General features: G+C 43.4%; 1 protein-coding gene across 6 annotated transcripts in view; it reads left to right on the forward strand.

Annotated features, from left to right (window-relative positions):
- Positions 1-19,586, forward strand: part of arnt2 (aryl-hydrocarbon receptor nuclear translocator 2) — a 393,077-nt gene that overhangs the window by 48,884 nt on the left and 324,607 nt on the right. The gene's annotated exons all lie outside the window — the stretch shown is intronic.

Consider the following 19,586-nt stretch of genomic DNA (forward strand, 5'->3'; position numbering starts at 1 on the left):
AGGCAGCATCTATGGAAATGAATAAACAGTCGAAATTTTGGGATTCATCAGGACTGGAAAGGAAGAGGGCAGAAGCCAGAAAAAAAGGTTTGGGAGGGGAAGGAGTACAAGCTGGCAGGTGGTAAGTGAAACTAGGTGATGGGGAAGCTGGGTGGGAGAGGGGGATGAAGTAAGAAACTGGGAGGTGATAGGTGGAAGAGGTAAAGTGCTGAAGAAGAAGGACTTTGATTAGAGAGGACACTGGACCATGGGAAAAAGGGAAGGAGGTGGGTCTTCAGAGGGAGGTGATGAGCAGGTGAGAAGAACAGGAGGGGTGAGAAAAGTATCAGAATGGGGAATGGAAAAAGGGAGAAGTGGGAGAAATTACTGAAAGTTTGAGAGATTGATGTTTGTGCCATCAGGCTGGAGGCTACCCAGACTGAATATGAGTGTTGCTCCTCCAACTTGAGTGAGGCTTCATTGTGGCAGTAGAGGAAACCATGGACCAACATGATAGATTGAGAATGGGAAGTCGAATTGAAATGGGAAACTACCGAGAAATCCCATGTTTTGTGGTGATCCGAGCAAAGGCGCTCGACAAAGCGGTTCCTCTGAGGCACATTGGTTTAGGGTGAAGTGTAGTAAGTAGAATGGAATGTGCAGGCTAGGTGGAATGAAAAAAGGAAAATGAACTAACCTATTCTTTCTGCAAATTTATAGTTCCTCCAAAGCTGTACAAGGATGGCAGGTGTCCATTTATAAAGGCACCAGCAGATGGCGCCCAGTGATAACATGCGGATCAGGATTTTTTGTATTCAACACAAGTGAGGTGGTCATTTATTTTCCTACAGATTTTTGCATTAAATGGGTTACTATAGCAACATTGCTGGACAAGATCTGTATGCATAAGTTGTGTAAGCAGCAAAAATTGGGAAATTAGTGGTACGGGCCATAATTTCTGCCTGAAAATCAGGTTTTCTGAGACAATTTCTCAGTAACACATGCTGACATAATTGATTTATGGATGTAATAGTTAAAACTGCAAAAGTTTGTCTTATTAATTAGGAATTAATATTTTTACATAACAATGAAATATCTTCAGACGTGGTTTATTTTGGTAGGTCAGATTTGATGGAAGAATACAGTACTAATGGTAAGACCCTTGGCAGTGTGGAGGATCAGAGAGACCTTTGGGGTCCGAGTCCATAGGACACTCAAAGTTGCTGCGCAGGTTGCCTCTGCGGTTAAGAAGGCATACGGTGCATTGGCCTTCATCAACCGTGGGATTGAGTTTAAGAGTCGAGAGGTAGTGTTACAGCTATATAGGAGCTTGGTCAGGCCTCACTTGGAGTACTGTGCTCAGTTCTAGTCACCTCACTACAGGAAGGATGTGGAAACTGTAGAAAGGGCGCAGAGGAGATTTACAAGGATATTGCCTGGATTGGGGAGCATGCCTTATACATACGTTATACTTTATTGTCGCCAAACAATTGATACTAGAACGTACAATCATCATAGCGATATTTGATTCTGCGCTTCATGCTCCCTGGATTACAAATAGATAGTAAATATTAAAAAATTAAATTATAAATCATAAATAGAAAATAGAAAACTGGAAAGTAAGGTAGTGCAAAAAAAAAAACGAGATGCAGGTCCGGATATCTGGAGGGTACGGCCCAGAGCCGGGTCAGGATCCGTTCAGCAGTCTTACCACAGTTGGAAAGAAGCTGTTCCTAAATCTGGCCATACGAGTCTTCCAGCTCCTGAGCCTTCTCCCTGAGGGAAGAGGGACAAAAAGTGTGTCGGCTGGGTGGGTTGTGTCCTTGATTATCTTGGCAGCACTGCTCTGACAGCGTGCGGTGTAAAGTGAGTCCAAGGATGGAAGATTGGTTTCTGTGATGTGCTTCGCTGTGTTCACGATCTTCTGCAGCTTCTTCCGGTCTTGGACAGGACAACTTCCATACCAATGAGAATAGGTTGAGTGAACTCGGCCTTTTCTCCTTGGAGCTGCGGAGGACAAGAGGTGACCAGATAGAAGAGTATAAGCTGATGAGAGGCATTGATCACGTGGACCGTCAGAGGCTTTTTCCCAGGGCTGAAATGACTAACATGAGAGGGCACAGTTTTAAGGTGCTTGGAAGTAGGTACAGAGGAGATGTCAGGGGTAAGTTTTTTATGCAGAAAGGGGTGAGTGCGTGGAATGGGCTGCCGGCGACGGTGGTAGAGGCGGATACAATGCGGTCTTTTAAGAGACTCCTGGATAGGTACATGGAACTGAGAAAAATAGAGGGCTATAGGTAACCTTAGGTAATTTCTAAATACATGTTTGGCACAGCATTGTATGCTGTAGGATTTCTACGTTTCTTCAATTAGTCTTGTAAAGAACTTTTAATAATAGTAATGAAATGGCATGTGAGGTTAGTTATGTCTAGATCATTTTAATTGGTAAAAGGTGAGTTAATTTATTAGGTACAAATTGAACAGATATAACTAATGTCTTGAAATTACAAGTGGCTTTAAACTTTTTCTTTATATTACAAATTGGTACTTCAGTGGGTTGAATGGTTTAAATTTTATTTAACTTTATATTTTCAAGAGGTTATAAATTCTGCACAAGTCATTACTTGTGATGTGGTATGCTGATGCATGAAGGTTTTTGGGCATGTTTGTACACTTTCCCTTGATGTCTAGAGATGAACTAGATGAGGAAAGGCCAGTTTGTTCAATCCTTAGTCCCCTTTAGCAGGGTTGCTGTGCCTCACTTTCTCCTTTAATGACACATGTGCTGTGGTTTTCATGGGGGAGACCAGAGAAGTCAAGAATGGGGCCCATACTATAGACATTTTCTCTTTTGCAGCACAAGCTGCATCCCACGAATACTTTTGATAATTTTTTGTTAAAGGAGGATTCAGATGTTGTAGTGATGTCTATATTTTGATGGAAGTGTTTTGATAGCTGATATCTGTGAGGGGAAGAAATGTAAATGTAAGTGTATCTGGAAATCGAAAGTTTTGTTATGCTGAGCAAAACAAAATAAATAAATAAAATAAAAAAAATTTTGAAAAAAGGATTCAAAGCTAGAACGAGAGGGAGAGAGTGTTATTTCACTGTGAAATCTGCACCAGAATGCTGCCTTACATTATTTTGCTTTATGAAATAGAAATATTAAGGAGTGGTTTGGAAATAGAATGTCTTTGTAAATTAGCTTTCAATGGATCAACAGTAAGATGTAGTTATGTATAAGTAATGGGTATAAGTGGTTACGGGAAGCAGAAGACAGGTGTGAGAGAAAGTGATGAGGAGAAAGATTACCTAGAGTTTTATGAGACTTTCATATGGGATCCTTCCGATTTTTGGCTCACAAAAAACATTTTGATTAAATACACAATAACGTAATACATAGAAGCATGAGGAGGCCATTCTGCCCCTCAGAACTCTTCCACCATTCACTGAGACCATGGCTGATCCTCGGCCATAACTCCACATTGTCCTACTAGGCTGTAATATCCTTTGGTTCAAAAATCTTCTGATTTTAGCCTTGAATATATGAGTGATCATTCAGTACTCTGAGGCCAAAAGGTTCACATCCCTCCTTGTAATAAATATTTGCTTTTGGTCCAAATAACCAGTCCTTAGTCCTGTGCAGCTATGCTCCATAATTGCAAACATTCCACAAAGAAGAAACAGCTGCTCAACATTGACCCTGACGGTCCCTCTTGGAACCTTAGTGCACCTCGGTGAGATTTCTCTCATTCTTCAAAACTCCCATGATTATAGGCCATGTTTTCCTCAATCTATCTTCACAGGCCAACTCCCAGGAATATAATCATAACTGTATGTTGCACTATCACAAAGGAAAATACATCTTTTTTCTGGTATAGGAACTAAACTGCACAAAGTCATCCAAAGGTTGCCCTTTTAAAGTTTTGGAAAATATCAGTAAGAATTCTTCACTTTTCTGCCCCATGAACATTAGCTCCAATATGCTAATTATCTTCTACATTGCTGCAATTTGTGTCTAATTTTTTCACTCTTTTAATAAAATGATCTCCGTTTATCCTAGTTCTACTAAAATGCACATTGTATTCCTATTCTAGAAATTAATTTGTGTAAAACTGCAGTAATCTTATGTTGAATAATTTTGATATCTCACTGATTCAACATGTGGCTCACCAGGTAATAGTTCCTATGTGCTCTGCCCAGTCACTGGGGTCCTGGTTCATGTGATGCTTTTTCACACACCAGAGCCCAGTTTCTGGGCTCTCTGTAAGCTTGCCTGATTTCTAAATTTTTTTTCACATTAGTGCTTAACATCTAAAAAAGTGAATTAAAAGTGTGTTGATGTCATAGGATCATAGAACACTATAGCACAGAAACATTCCTTCAGCCCATCTGTATTTCAGCCAAGTTCCATCATCTTCACCCAAACCATAGATCTCCATCCCCCTCTCATCCAACCTTGTTTTAAATGTTGCAAAGTAACATCCATTATTCTAGAAAGTGCTTGTCCATCAGGTACCTAAGTCCTGAGCATGCTGGATTATTGGAGTATTACTGTATGTGGGCATAACAGGCAAAGTCAGCTTTTCGTTTTAGTCTCTTACTGCCCCTGAGCAGACTGTGATGGCCAATCAAGCCCATGACAGTTTAAGAGTTAACCACTGGTTGTCAGTCTGGAGTCACAGATAGGTTACATCAGGTAAGTGTGGCAAACTTCTTCCTCTGAGAACATAAATGAACCAGATGAATTTTAACAACATCATTGCTAAGAATAATTGTTTTTGTTTTAATTTAACATTATTAAAGCGATTAAAAAATCAACCATGATGGAATGGTGGAACAGACTTGATGGACCGAATGGCCTAATTCTGCTCCTATGTCTTATGGTCTTACTACCTAACATTTAAATTCTGCAGTTGTGTTGGTTTTAGATCTTGGAGTTATCAGAATATTAATTCAGACTTTTGGGTTTCTACCATTATACCCAACCTTTTGCCTGTTATCTTAACCTGACTGCTTTTATATTTATTCTTTGTGTGCAGTCCACAGCTCAGTTTCCCACGTAGCTTCCGATCATTAGTAGATTTGGGTATATTATATTCTTCCTCCGAGTTAATGTGATGTAAATTGAACAGAGCAGAGCTCATTTTTGATCCCTGCTGCATCCCAGTAGTAGCTGTCTGCCAACTTGAAAACAAAACTAAAAACTAAATTTCTCTTGCCTTCTGTTCTTTAACCAATCCTTGTTATGTGAATTAGAGAGCGATAGAGTTGTACAATTGAACAGCTCAGAAACAGACTTGTCATATATAATCAGAATCAGGTTTGATATCTCCGGCATATGTTGCGAAATTTGTTAACTTAGCAGCAGCAGTACAATGCGATACGTAATAATAGAGTAAATACTGTAATTTACTGTAAATTATAGTGTATATATATGTGCGTGTGTATATATATATATATATATATATATATATATATGTAGTGCAAAAAAATAGAAATAAGAAAGTAGCGAGGTAGTGTTCATGGGTTCAATGTCCATTCAGAGATCGGATGGCAGAGGAGAAGAAGCTCTTCTTGAATCGTTGAGTGTGTGCTTTCAGGCTTCTGTACTTCCTTCCTGATGGTAGCAATGAGAAAAGGGCATGTCCTGCATGATGGGGGTCCTTAATGATGAATGCTGCCTTTTTTTGAGGTATTTCTTCTTGAAGAAGTGCTGGATGCTATGGAGGCTGGTGCCCATGATGGAGCAGGCATCTATGCCACCTGTTAAATACTGTTGTCGTTTACTGTTGCTTGATCGTTATCCTTTCTGCCTTGGTGATTCAGATTATCTGGGTACTTCTTAAATTTTGTGAGAATAGGTAAAAGATATAAAGTCTATTTGGGATCTGTGGAAGAATTTTTCACGCAGAGAACAGTTGAAATCTGGAATGCACTGCCTCGACCACGCACAATGGCAGTGTGTTCCAGATTCCAACCACCCTTTGGGTGAAAAGGTTCTTCCTCAGATCTTCTCTAAATCTTTTACCCCTTACCCTAAACCTAAGCCCCCTAGTTTTAGGTACCTCTGTTGTACGGAAAACTTTCAATCCTACAATCTACCTTATTAATGCCTCTATTAATTTTGTATATTGCTACCATGTACCCCATCAGCCTGATTCACTCTAAAGAAAACAAACCCTGTTTGTCAGCCTTTCCTCATAACTGGAACAAGTCCATCACAGGCAAAATCCTAGTTAATCTCCTCTTCACCTCTCCAGTACAATCATAATCTTCCTCTAGTGTGACAACCAGAAATCTGTAGAGTACTTCAGCTGTGGTCTAACCAATATTTTATACATTTGTACTATAACTTCAGTGTTCTTACAATCTATGCTCTAGCTAATGAAGGCAGGCATCCTATATGCCTTTTTTATCACTTTGTATACCTGGAACCCTTAGGTTGGTACACCAGTGTCCCTCAGTTCATCGTTACTCCCTGAGTTCCTACCTATCATTTCTTGAATAACTACGTGCTACAGTTTAATATTTGGTATCTGAAATATTTTGCAGAGAATTGTAGTGCATTTTTTGGTTGACAAGTAACCTGATTTTAATGGCTGTTTAAAACTGGTACCATTAACAGCTATCTCAGGTTACCACAGTATATGCCAGTATATTTTGTTGTTTGTGTTCAGTGTATGTTCAAAGCTTTTCAGTCTTTCTCTATGAATAACATATCCAAAGATCTTGCTCAGAATACTCTCAATATCTGCCAGAATTGTTTTCATTGCTGTTCAGGCCAGTGACTTCTATATTTATGAATTCTTTCATTTCACTTTGCACATTTTCTCTACCTTATTTTGGTAGACTAACAAAATTATATGTGCATTATCTGCTGTAAATGTTGCAGACTTACTTTCAAGTCAGTGCTTATTGACAAAACCAATAAGAGCTGTGGCAAATTCACACTTTCTCTCCTTTCTGCACCTGCAGTCAGTATTGAACCTAGGTCTCTGCCACTGTTACACAAACTGCTCTACTAGCTGTGCTAATGTGCCACCCTGGTAACTACTAAACTGGAGTTGGCTTTAAAGTTCAAGAGCTTATCTCCATTACTGAATGAAAAACAAAACAATTGCAGATGGTAATTTGCACTGTTAATTCCTGCTGTGGAAAATGAGTGAGTTTCATACATGTCCCATGGAAGTATTGCGGGACAGAAGGACTTTTGTGTATAAGTTCAAGGACCCTGAAGGTGGCAGCACAATTAGATAAAGTGATTAAGAAGATATTTAGGATACTTGCCTTCGTTTGCTGAGTAATGGAAAATGAGTAAGGAGGTTAAGGCACAACTTTGCAAAGCATTGGTTAGACCACAGCTGGGATACTGTGTGCATTTCTGGTCGCCACACTAGAGGAAGAATGTGATTGTCCTGGAGAGAATGCAGATACAAGTGCACATTCCTTTATCCGAAATTCTGAAATCCAAAAAGCTCCGAAAACTGAAGTTTTTTCCGCCAACAGCTGACGTCACTCAGGTGTGACGTGGCAGCACTAGCAGAGGCTGCCAGACGTCAGTTGTGGCTCAGCGCTCGTACTGGTTACACGTGCATTTGCTGTTTGCTGATATTTTGTGTTCACTGTTGACTTCGTGTTTAATTTCACTGTGAAAGTGTCAAAAAGAGCTGCAGATACCCCTATCGGTAACAATGAGAAAAAGAGAAGGAAGCATCTATCATTATCAATAATGCAGAAAGTGGAGTTATTGCAGAAGCTAGATCGTGGTGTGTCTTTGTGGCGACTTACTGAAGAAAATAGTGTCAGAACTACCACTGTATTTGATTTAAATAAACAGAAAGACAAGTTACTGAAGTTTTATAGTGACAGTGACATTCTGCATTTATTCCAATAAGTCATTTACCATGTGTTTGATTTGGTTCGTTTGAAGCTGTATATTTTTATGTTTTATTGAATATTTTTGTTGGAAATAAAATTTTTTCTTGTCATTATTCCCTAAACAATACAGTATAACAACTATTACATAGCATTTACATTGTATTGGGTATTATAAGTGATCTAGAGATGATTTAAAGTATACGGGAGGATGTGCATAGGTTTGGTGTGCCGCCGGGTCCTAAAGTCCACCGCACTGAGACAGGTTAAATAAGGGACTTGAGCATATGTGTTTTTTGGTATGGCGGTGGGGGGTGGGGCTGGGTTTGAAATCCGAAAAATTCTGAATTCCGAAATGCAATTGGCCCCAAGGATTTCGGATAAGGGATTGTGGACCTGCATTACATGTTGTTTTCCTTGGAGAGTAACTTAATGGTAAACTAAATTACGGTAGGCCGTATACAATAGATATTAGGAAACTTTCCCTGCATCAGAGAAGTCTAAAATTAGAGGACATAGATCTGCCGTGATCTTGACCGCAGTTCAGATATCACCAAAGGCAAACGTCAAACAAGCACTTGATGTATTGAGTGCCATGATTAGCAAACAAAAAACAACCTACCTTGACACCTTTCACATCCTTGCTGGGTACTTCAGTCAGGCTAGCTTGACTGAAATCTCTGCCCAGTTACCATCAGCACTTTGCCTGTAGTATCAGGGGTTCCAACACACTCAATCACTTCTATACTACCATCAATAATCCTTCCCATCCCATCCTGATTTTAAGAAATCTGATCATCTGCCTGTCTTCCTCCTACCTGCATACAGGCAGAGGCTAAAGACCAAGGCACCAGAGATAAGGCAACGAAGTGGTGGTCATGGGAGTAGTTACGATATTGCTTCGAGTTGGTGGACTGGGCCATGTTCAAGGACTCATCAGAGGGTCTGAGTGAGTACACCATGGCTGTCATGGACCTTATAAAGACACTTATCAAGGTGTGTCCCCATAAAATCATTTAGAGTCTTTCCCAGTCAGAAGCCTTGGATGAACCAAGAGATCTGCAATCTTCTGAGGGCTTGATCAGTTTTGATCATCAGGTCTGATGACCAAAGTACAAAAAGTTCAGGTATGATCTCCAGAAAGCTATCTCACATGCGAAGTGGCAATTTGGGACCAAATTTGAATCACAGAAGGATGTCTGACAGCTGTGGCAGGGCATAAATACCATCACCTCCTACAAAGCAAAACCAAGCAACATGTGACAGCAAGGTTTCACTCCCTGGTGAGCTTAATGCCTTTTATTTTCATTGTGATCGATAGGACATGGAGACATCTTCAAGAGCTCCCACAGATCCCAATGGTGCTGTGATTTTAGTCTCTGAGGTTGAAGTGAGTATACTCTCCTTAAGGAGAGTGAACCCAGGGAAAGCATCTGGTCCAGACGGTGTACCTGGCTGAGTACTGAAGACCTGTGCTAATCAACTGGCTGCAGTGTTTACTGACATCTTTAACTCTCACATTGGCAGTCTGAGATACTCATTTTCTTCAAGCAGATTTCAATCATGTTGCTGCCCAAAAAGAATGTGGTAACCTACTTCAGCAACTATTGTCCAGTAGCACTTAAATCCTACCTGTAATGAAGTGCTTTCAGAGGTTCATCATGAAAGCTATCAACTCCTGCCTGAGAAGTGACTTAGATCTGCTCCAACACGAGGAAATCTGCAGGTGCTGGAATTTCAAGTGTGTTGCTAGATCTGCTCCAATTTACCTATGAGAGCAACAGGTCCACAGCTGATGCCATCTCATTAGCTCTTCACTCAACCCTGGGACATCTGGACTGCAAAGGTGCTTATATCAGGATGCTGTTTATCAACTACAGCTCAGCTTTTATATGAGATCAAAGTAAATTTATTATCAAAGTGCAATTTTTGTCACCGTGTTCTACCCTGTGATTCATCTACTTGTGGGCATTCACTGTAAGTACAAGGAAATTCAATAGAATCAATGAAAGATTGCACAGAACAAAGCAGGCATCAAATAGTGCAAATACAAAAAAGAAAAATAAATGAAATATCAAGAACATGAATTGTCGAGTCCTTTAAAGTTAGTCCACAATGTGTGGAATCAGTGCCTTGTTGGGGTGAGTGAAATTAGCCCCTCTGTTTCTGGAGACTGATGGTTGAAGGGTAATAACTGTTCCTGAACCTGCTGGTGTGGGACCTGGGGCTCCTGTCCCTCCTTCCATATTGCAGCAGCAAGGAGCGAGCGCAACCTGGATGATGGATGCTGCTTTCCTGTGACAGCACTCCTTATAGATATGCTCAGTGGTGGGGAGGGCTTTACCTGTGATGGACAGTGCTGTATCCACTACTTTTTGTAGGCTTTCTATTCAAGGGCATTGGTGTTTGCATACCAGTCAGTATACTCTCCACCATGCATCTATAGAAGTTTGACTAAGTGTTAGATCACGTGCCAAATCTCCGCAAACTTCTTTGTAATGGCACTTACATGCTGGACCCAGGACAGATCACTGAAATGATAACGCTGAGGAATTTAAAATTGTTAAACTTCCCCACCCTCGGCATAATCATGTCATGTCAGGTCATGTCTTACTGACTTGATTAAGTGTTTCATGGTGGCAGCCAAAGTGACTGATGAATGTAGAGCAGTAGTGAAGCAATTCGTGTGAAGCTACTACACCTCAGGGTACTTCAGATTTTGGAGTACAATTCTGGCATCCTCTCTGTATAAGCTTTATTCCCCGTGTAATAGGTGGGTTTTCCCCAGGTCTTCTGGTTTCCTCCTGCAGTTGAAAGACATGCCATTTAGGTTAAATTGTCCTTGTAAGATTGTTCCATGATTAGGTTAGGGTTAATCAGGGGTTGCTGGGGTGTTGTGGCTCGAAGAGCCAGAAGGGCCTACTCCACGCTGAATAGATAAAAATAAAAAATAGGATGCTGCCTGTGTGGAATTTAGTAAGGCATTCAGCAAGGTTCCTCATGGGAGGCTGATCTACAAGATTAATATACATGGGATCCATAGTGACTTGGCCAATTGGATTGAGAATTGGCTTTCCCATAGAAGACAAAGCGTAAGGGCTGATAAGTTTTATTCTGACTGGAAGTCTGTGGAGGAATCCGTAGTGGAACCTCTGCTATTTGTGATATACCTATGAATTACTTGAATGAAAACATGAATGGATGGGTGGGTTGTAAGTTTGAAGATGACATCAAGATTGGTGGCATTGTAGATGTATAAAATGGCCAAGGATACAGGGGCATATAGGTGGGTTGCAGATGTGGGCAGAGAATGGTAGATGAAGTTTAATCTGGGCGAGTGTGAGGTACTGCACTTTGGGAGATCAAATATTAAGGCAACTAATAGCAGGACCTTTAACAGCGTTGATGTACTGGTGTCCAAGTTCATGACTTCCTGACGGTGGCTGTTGATGGGTGGTAGAAGAAAGTGCAGACATGCTTGCCTTTAGTTGTCAAGGCGTTTAGTTCAAGACTCAGGAAGTTAGGTTGTAGCTTTATAAAACTCTGGTTAGGAGGCATCTAGAGTATTGCATTCAATTCGTCATAGGAAGGATCCGGAGGCTTTTGAGAGGGTGCAGAAGAGGTTTACCTGAATGCTGGCTGGATTAGAGGACATTGGCTATAATTGAATTGAATTGATTTTATTACTTACATCCTTCACCTACATGAGGAGTAAAACTCTTTACATTACGTCTCCGTCTAAATGTGCAATGTGCAATTTATAGTAATTTGTAATAAATAGTATGTACAACAGGACAGTCAATATAATATAGAAATACAATTGTATCAGTGTGAGTTAATCAGTCTGATGTCCTGGTGGAAGAAGCTGTCCTGGAGCCTGTTGGTCCTGGGTTTTGTGCTGCAGTACCGTTTCCTGGATGGTAGCAGCTGGAACAGTTTGTGGTTGGGGTGACTTGGGTCCCAATGATCCTTCAGGCCTTTTTTACACACCTGTCTCTGTAAGTGTCCTGAATAGTGGGAAGTTCACATCCACAGATGTGCGGGGGTGTCTGCACCACTCTCTGCAGAGTCCTGCGATTGAGGGAAGTACAGTTCCCATACCAAGCAGTGATGCAGCCAGTCAGGAGGCTCTGAATTGTATCCCTATAGAAAGTCCTTAGGATTTGAGGACCCATACCAAATTTCTTCAACTGTCTGAGGTGAAAGAGGCACTGCTGTGTTTTTTTCACCATACAGCTGGTATGTACAGACCACGTAAAATCTTTGGTGATGTGTATGCTGAAGAACTTAAAGTTGTTCACCCTCTCAACCCCAGATCCATTGATGTCAATAGGGGTTAGCCTGTCTCCATTCATCCTGTAGTCCACAATCAGCTCCTTTGTTTTTGTGACATTGAGGGAGAGGTTTTTTTGACACCACTGTCAGGGTGATAACTTCTTCTCTGTAGGCTGCCTCATCGTTGTTTGAGATTAGGTCAGTCAATGTGGTTTCATCATCAAATTTAATTAGCAGATTGGAGCTGTGGGTGGCGACACAGTCATGCGTATACAGAGATAAAGGAGGGGGCTTAGGACATAGCCCTGAGGGGCACCTGTGTTGAGGGTCAGAGGTGAAAGAGCCCACTCTTACCACCTGCCAGCGATCTGACAGGAAGTCCAGGATCCAGCTGCACAAGGCAGGGTGAAGGCCAAGGTCTCTGAGCTTCTTGTCAAGCCTGGAGGGAATTATGGCATTGAATGCTGAACTGTAGTCCAAGAACAGCTTTCTCACATAAGTAAACAACAGGAATTCTGCAGATGCTGAAAATTCAAGCAACACACATCAAAGTTGCTGGTGAACGCAGCAGGCCAGGCAGCATCTGTAGGAAGAGGTGCAGTCGACGTTTCAGGCCGAGACCCTTCGTCAGGACGAACTGTCTCGAAGTCCTGACGAAGGGTCTCGGCCTGAAACGTCGACTGCACCTCTTCCTACAGATGCTGCCTGGCCTGTTTCTCACATAAGTATCCTTCTTTTCCAGATGTGTAAGGATGGTGTGTAGAGCTGTGGCTGTTGCTTCATCTGTCGATCAGTTGTGTCAGTAGGTGAATTGTAGGGGTTCAGTGTGGGTGGCAGCATGCTGCAGATTTAGTGCTTGACCAGCCTCTCAAAGCATTTGCTGAATATTGAGGTGAGTGCAACAGGACGCCAGTCATTCAGACATGTTACCTTGGTCTTTTCAGGTACAGGGACAATGGTGGATGTTTTGAAAGAGGAGGGCACTCTACACTAGGAGAGGGAGAGATGAAAAATGTCTGTAAATATATCTGCCAGTTGTGCCACGCACATCCTGAGTACCCGCCCTGGGATGCCGTTTAGTCCCACAGCCTTGCGGCTGTCCACTTGTTGGAAACACCTGCATACCTCAGCCTCAGAGGTGACCAGAGTGCAGGTCGCATCAACGGCTCTCCTCGGAGGCTCAGTGTTGGCATAAAAAAGATTTGGCTTATCTGGGAGGGAGGCAGTGATGTTGGTAGCCCCACTGCACTTAGCTTTGAAGTCTGCGATGGTGTGCAGTCCTTGCCATAAGCTGCGTGTGTTGCTGGTGGAGTGTTGTGTCTGGATCTTGTCCCTGTATTGTCATTTTGCTGCCTTGTATGACTTTGTGCAGACGGTAGCTACATTTTTTAAGCTCCTGCTGATTGCTGGCAATGTAAGCTCTGAGTCGCGCCTTAAGTGCTATTCGCACGGAACTATTGATCCAGGATTTCTGGTTTGGATAGACCCTGACCAATTTCTGGGGATGACATCCTTGATGCACTTCTGGATGAAGCTCGTGACCCTTCCATGAACTCATAGACATCCTCATCATGAAAGCCATTCCAGTTGATGTCATCAAAGTAGTCCTGTAGTCTGCAGACCAATTGGTCGGACCAACAGTGGACGGTTTTAACGATGGCTGCCTCTTCTTTCAGATTCTGGCTGTATATCGGCAGCAGCAAGATGGAGCAGCGATCTGACTTCCTAAACAGTGGACGTAGGAGCGCTCTGTAAGTGTTCCAGAAGGGAGAGTATGCCGTCTCCCTGTGTGTTCACCTGGCTGTGCTGACAAAACTTCGGAGAGACTTGAGACAGTGACAATCTATTAAAGTCACCGGTGACGATGATGGCAGCCTCTGGATATGCAGTCTCCAGGGTGCTGCTGGTCTCATACAGTCCCTGGAGGGCCAGGTCAGTATCGGCCTGCAGCGGAATATATACACAGCTGTGATAATAACAGCCATGAACTCCCTGGACAGCCAGAAAGGTCTACACGGCAGCACAAGGTACTCCACATCCAGGGAACAAAAGGATTTGAGGACATGTACATTCCAGAGGTCGCACCAAGCATTATTGACCATGAAGCATACCCCACCCCCTTTACTCTACCCAGAGAGGTTTTTTGACCTGTCTGCGTAGAACTGAGAAAACCCAGTGGGCAATTAGCATGCCATCTCAACCTCACCAGGATGTCTGCCCTTCTCCTTCACCTCTGGCGCTGCTTCTGAGATAGTGGCGGTGTAATAAGGGAGCCTCCCATGGATCGCGTAAGCAGGGGTTCCCAGTGTAGAAATGGCAGCAATAGTGGGTAAATGCTATCTTCCTGATGTTCAGAAGAGCCAGTCTATCGTATCTAATGTAACTATCAGCTTCTTGATCAAGAAGTGCGAAGGAAATCGCAGAAATTAGCAGTGTACTGTAAAGTTGGAATGGAGCTCGCAACGTGGCCACCGTACTTGGAGGAGTATAAGGAGACAAACAAGGGTTGTTTTCTCTAGAGCAACGTGCTGAGAGACCTGATAGAAGCATATAAAATTATGAGAGACATAGATAGCAGATATCTTTTTTTCCAGTGTCGGGTTCTGAAGGAAGTAGCTGGAGAGCTTGCAGAGGCATTAACAATGATCTTTCAAGGACCGATAGATTCTGGCATTGTACTGGATGACTGGAAGATTGCAAATGTTACTCTGCTATTTAAGAAGAGTGGGAGGCAGCAGAAAAGAAACTGTAGAGCTGTTAGCCTGACATCAGTGGTTGGGAAGTTGTTGGAATCGATTGTTGGGGATGAGATTATGGGGTACCTGGCGGCACATGACAAGATAGGCCAAATCCAACATGGTTTCCTGAAAGGAAAATCCTGCCTGACTGCAATTTTTTGAGGAAATTACAAGCAAGGTAGACTAAGGAGATGTAGTAGACATGGTGTACTTGGATTTTCAGAAGGCCTCTGACAAGGTGCCGCATATGAGGCTGCTTAGCAAGATAAGAGCCCATGGAATTATTGGGGAGTTACTAGCCTGGGTGGAGCATTGGCCGGTCAACAGAAAACAGAGGGTGGAAATAAAGGGATCTTATTCTGGCTGGCTGCCGGTTACCAGTAGAGTTCCACAGGGGTCAGTGTTGGAACCGCTGCTTTTTATTATGTATGTCAATAATTTGTACTATGGGATTAATGGATTTATGGCTAAATTTGCCGATGATACAAAGATAGGTGGAGGAGCGGGTAGTGTTGAGGAAACAGAGAGCCTGCAGAGTGACTTAAGGCTGATTTATACTTCTGCGTAGTAGCCTACGCAAGTGGCCTGCGCCGTTGTGAGCATGTTGGTGTGTCTGCGTTGCTCTGCAATTCACCACCAAAACGCTAGTTGGCGGTGGGGTTTCTGTGCCACTGTGTTGAGTTTCTTTGTGTTGAAAGTCAACACGAAGAAACTCAAACTTCAAACAATGGCGACTGAAACTGAAGGAAGGTGAATTTTCTGTGCTTGTCCGGCCACTGAGAGACATGGATGAGGAATTGCATTTCATGTCGGCAGATAGATTTGACGATTTGGTTCATTGTCTCCAGCCACTTATTTTGCATCAGTGTGCACACAGTATGCTCAGAGACTGGCAACCACCATTCGAGATTTAGCTTCAGGTGGAAGTCAGCAGGCTGTAGCAGCTAGCTACAAACTGGTGTCAAGCACAGGGTCCTCCATAATTTCGGAGGTCTGTAAAGCTTTATGGAAAGCATTGCAGCCAGAGTTCCTTCCCTGCCCTTCAATCGCCCAGTGAGAAGCTATTGCAGCGTAGGAGGAAATGCGATGCTACCAAGCGTACCAATCACAGTTGTTGTGGTCTGTGTTGCCGCAATGCGTAGTTACATTTTTGGGGAGGTGCGCGTCAGGCTATGGTGTAGGGTACGCAGCTGCGCCGTACTTATGGCGTAGATTTGACGCTGAAGTATAAATTGGCCTTTAGATAGTTTAGGGGAATGGGCAAAGAAATGGCAGATAAAATACAATGTTGGAAAATGTACAGTCGTGCACTTTGGAATAAAAGGGCAGATTATTATTTAGATGGGGAGAGAATTCAAAATGCAGAGATGCAAAAGGACTTGGGAGTCCTTGCACAGGATACCCTAAAGGTTAACTTCCAGGCTGAGTCGGTGGTGAAGAAGGCGAATGCAATGTTGGCATTCATTTCTAGAGGTATAGAATATAAGAGCAGGGATGTGAGGCTCTATAAGGCACTCGTAAGATGACACTTGGAATATTGTGTGCAGTTTTGGGCTCCTTATTTTAGAAAGGATATACTGACATTGGAGAGGGTTCAGAGAAGATTCACAAGAATGATTCCAAGAATGAGGAATGTCTGGTTGCTCTTGGGCTATATTCCCTGGAGTTCAGGAAAATGAGGGGGGGATCTCCTAGAAACATTCCGAATGTTAAAAGGCCTGAACAGATCAGATATGGCAAAGTTATTTCCCAAGGTAGGGGAGTCTAGGACAAGAGGGCATGACTTCGGGATTGAAGGACGTCCATTTAGAATAGAGACACAGAGGGTGGTAAATCTGTGGAATTTGTTGCCATGAGCGGCTGTGGAGGCCAAGTCATTGGGTGCATTTAAGACAGAGATAGATAGATTCTTGATTAGCCAGGGCATCAAAGGGTATGGGGTGAAAGCAGGGGAGTGGGGATGCCTGGAAGAATTGGATCAGCCCATGATTGAATGGCAGAGCAGACTCGATGGGTCGAATGGCTTGCTTCTGCTCCAATATCTTGTGGTCTTAAAATGTCTAATACTAGAGGGCACACTCTGAAGGTGAGAGGGATAAAGTTCAAAGTTTTTTTTTAAAAAGAGTGTTTGCCTAGAATGTGCTGCCAGGGTGGTGATGTAGGCAGATACAGCAAAAGCATTTACTAGGCTCTTAGATAGGCACATGGTTACGCAGGGAATTGATTGGTATGGACCATGTGCAGGCAGAAGAAATTAGTGTAATTAGGTGTGTGTGTGGCCTCCGTCGGTCGTGGTCGACCATGGGTAGTGCGCCTCTGGTAGTCACTGGTTTTTTGAGCAACGTTGACTGTGGCTATTGAGGCCGATCCTGGAACGGCATGCTCTGCCACAGTTGCTGCATGTGTAGGGTGTCGTGGAATTGTTGTCCGCTGTGCTCTCCGTTCAGCTCTCTGTTCCTTAAACTGACTCAGGATCATTCTTTCACCTTCTTCTGGGTGTTGCTGAAGAGTACCTCGCCATTTGTTGCGGTCATCTGCTGTATCCTCCCAGCACTCTGTGTTGATGTTTAAAGCTTTCATGTCGTGCTTGCAGAGGCCCTTGAAGCGAAGCTGGAGTTTACCAATGTTCCTCTTGCCCGTTGCTAGATCTCTGTAGAGGATGTCCTTTGGCAGTCTACCATCCGTCATAGACGTGGCCCAGCCAGTGCAGTCTGTGTTGTCTTACAAGTGTGAACATTCTGGGAAGTCCAGCGCGAGAAAGAACCTCAGAGTTTGGGACTTTGTCTCTCCAGGTGATGCTAAGGATGCGGCAAAGTCTGCGCGGGTGAGAACTATTGAGTTTCCTCTCCTGCTTGGAGTAGATGGTCCAAGTCTTGCTACCATACAGGAGGTTGCTGATAATGCATGCATTGTACACAGCAGTCTTGGTCTTTGTAGCGAGTTTCAGATTCTTCCAGACCCATGAGGAGAGTCGAACAAGGATCGATGCTGCTTTGCCGATACGCCTATTGACCTCAGCATCGATGGAGAGAGTGTTGCTAATGGTCGACCCCAAGTATGTGAACTCGTGGATCACTTCTAAATCTTAATTGTCGATGGTAATGACTGGTGTCTCCACTACGTTCTGGGCAAGGACATTTGTTTTCTTTAGGCTGATGGTAAGCCCGAAGTCCTTGCATGCCTTAGAGAAGCGGGCCATGAGAGCTTGTAGTTGCTCTTTGGTGTGCGAGGTTATAGCAGCATCATCGGCAAAGAGCATCTCACGTGATAAGATCTTTCGCACCTTTGTTCTTGCTCTCAGGTGCGCGGGGTTGAACAGCTGCCAATCAGACCTGGTGTGCATATAGATGCTTTCTGTTGACGTCCCAAACGTGTGCTCCAATAGCAGAGAGAAGAATGCACCAAATAATGTTGAGGCCAACACGCATCCTTGTTTGCCTCTACTACGAATAGCGAAGGGTTCTGATGAGCTGCCATCGTACTGAACAGTATCCTTCATGTCGTCATGGAATGACTTGATTATACTTTGGAGTTTCGGGGGGACAGCCAATCTTGAGGAGAATCTGGAAGAGCCCATCCCTGCTGACAAGGTTGAATGCCTTGGTCAAGTCGATGAAAGTGACGTAGAGGGGTTTTTGTTGTTCCCTGCACTTCTCCTGGAGTTGATGGAGTGAGAAAATCATGTCGACAGTTGACCTTGTTGTGCGAAAACCAAATTGGGACTCAGGGTAGACCGGTTCTGCCAGAGTTTGTAGACGTGCCAGAGCTACGTGAGCAAAGACTTTGCTGACAACACTCAGGAGGGAGATACCTCTGTAGTTGTTGCAGTCGCTCCTATCACCCTTGTTCTTGTACAAAGTGATGATTTTGGACTCATGCATATCCTGTGGTATGGCTCCTTCCTTCCAGCCTGACGGAGAACCTCATGTAAAGGTTGGAGGAGTGAGCTCTTGCAGTGTTTGATCAGGTCTGGAGGAATCCCATCATGGCCAGGAGCTTTCCTTGGGGCCAGACTGTCAATTGCCTTGCTGAGGTCCTCAATGGTTGGCTCGGAGTCGAGTTCATCCATGATTAGTGGACAATCGATGGCATCAGTGGCTGAGCTAACAACAACATTTTCCCTCGAGTAGAGCTCAGAGTAGTGTTCTACCCAGCGTTCTGTCTGCTTGCTTTTATCGGTGATTATTTCACCACTGAATGACCTCGGGGTGCTGTCTTGCTCTGCGATGGGCCAAGAGCCTTCTTGATACCGTCATACATTGATCTGATGTTGCCTGTCACAGCTACTGTCTGAGTGTCTTCACTGAGCTGGAGCCAGTACTCACTTGCATACTGCCTTTCAGTCTGTTGCATTTTGCTTCTAGCAGCTCGAAGTGCCTGGAGTGTTTGATCGGATGGTGAGCGCTTGTACTCTGTGAGAGCTGCACGCTTGGCTTCAATGACAAGAGTCATGATATTGGACTTTGCCTGAAACCAGTCACTGCTGTTTCTGGCCTTTCTTCCAAAGGTAGAGAGAGCTGATTCGTGGATGGTGTCGCGAAGGTATGACCATTGTTCTGTTGCAGTATCTCCTTGTGAGGAGGTAGTCATAGCACCCTGTACTGACTTGGCAAACTGATCAACCTTTTCTGACTGTTTCATCTCTGTTGTGTTGATGCGAGGTTTCCCAGTTTGTTTGGAGTGGTGGATTTTCTCTGGACGTAGTGTGATCTTGCA

This window comes from Mobula birostris, chromosome 14, assembly GCF_030028105.1.
Source record: "Mobula birostris isolate sMobBir1 chromosome 14, sMobBir1.hap1, whole genome shotgun sequence".
Classification (NCBI taxonomy): Eukaryota; Metazoa; Chordata; class Chondrichthyes; order Myliobatiformes; family Myliobatidae; genus Mobula; species Mobula birostris.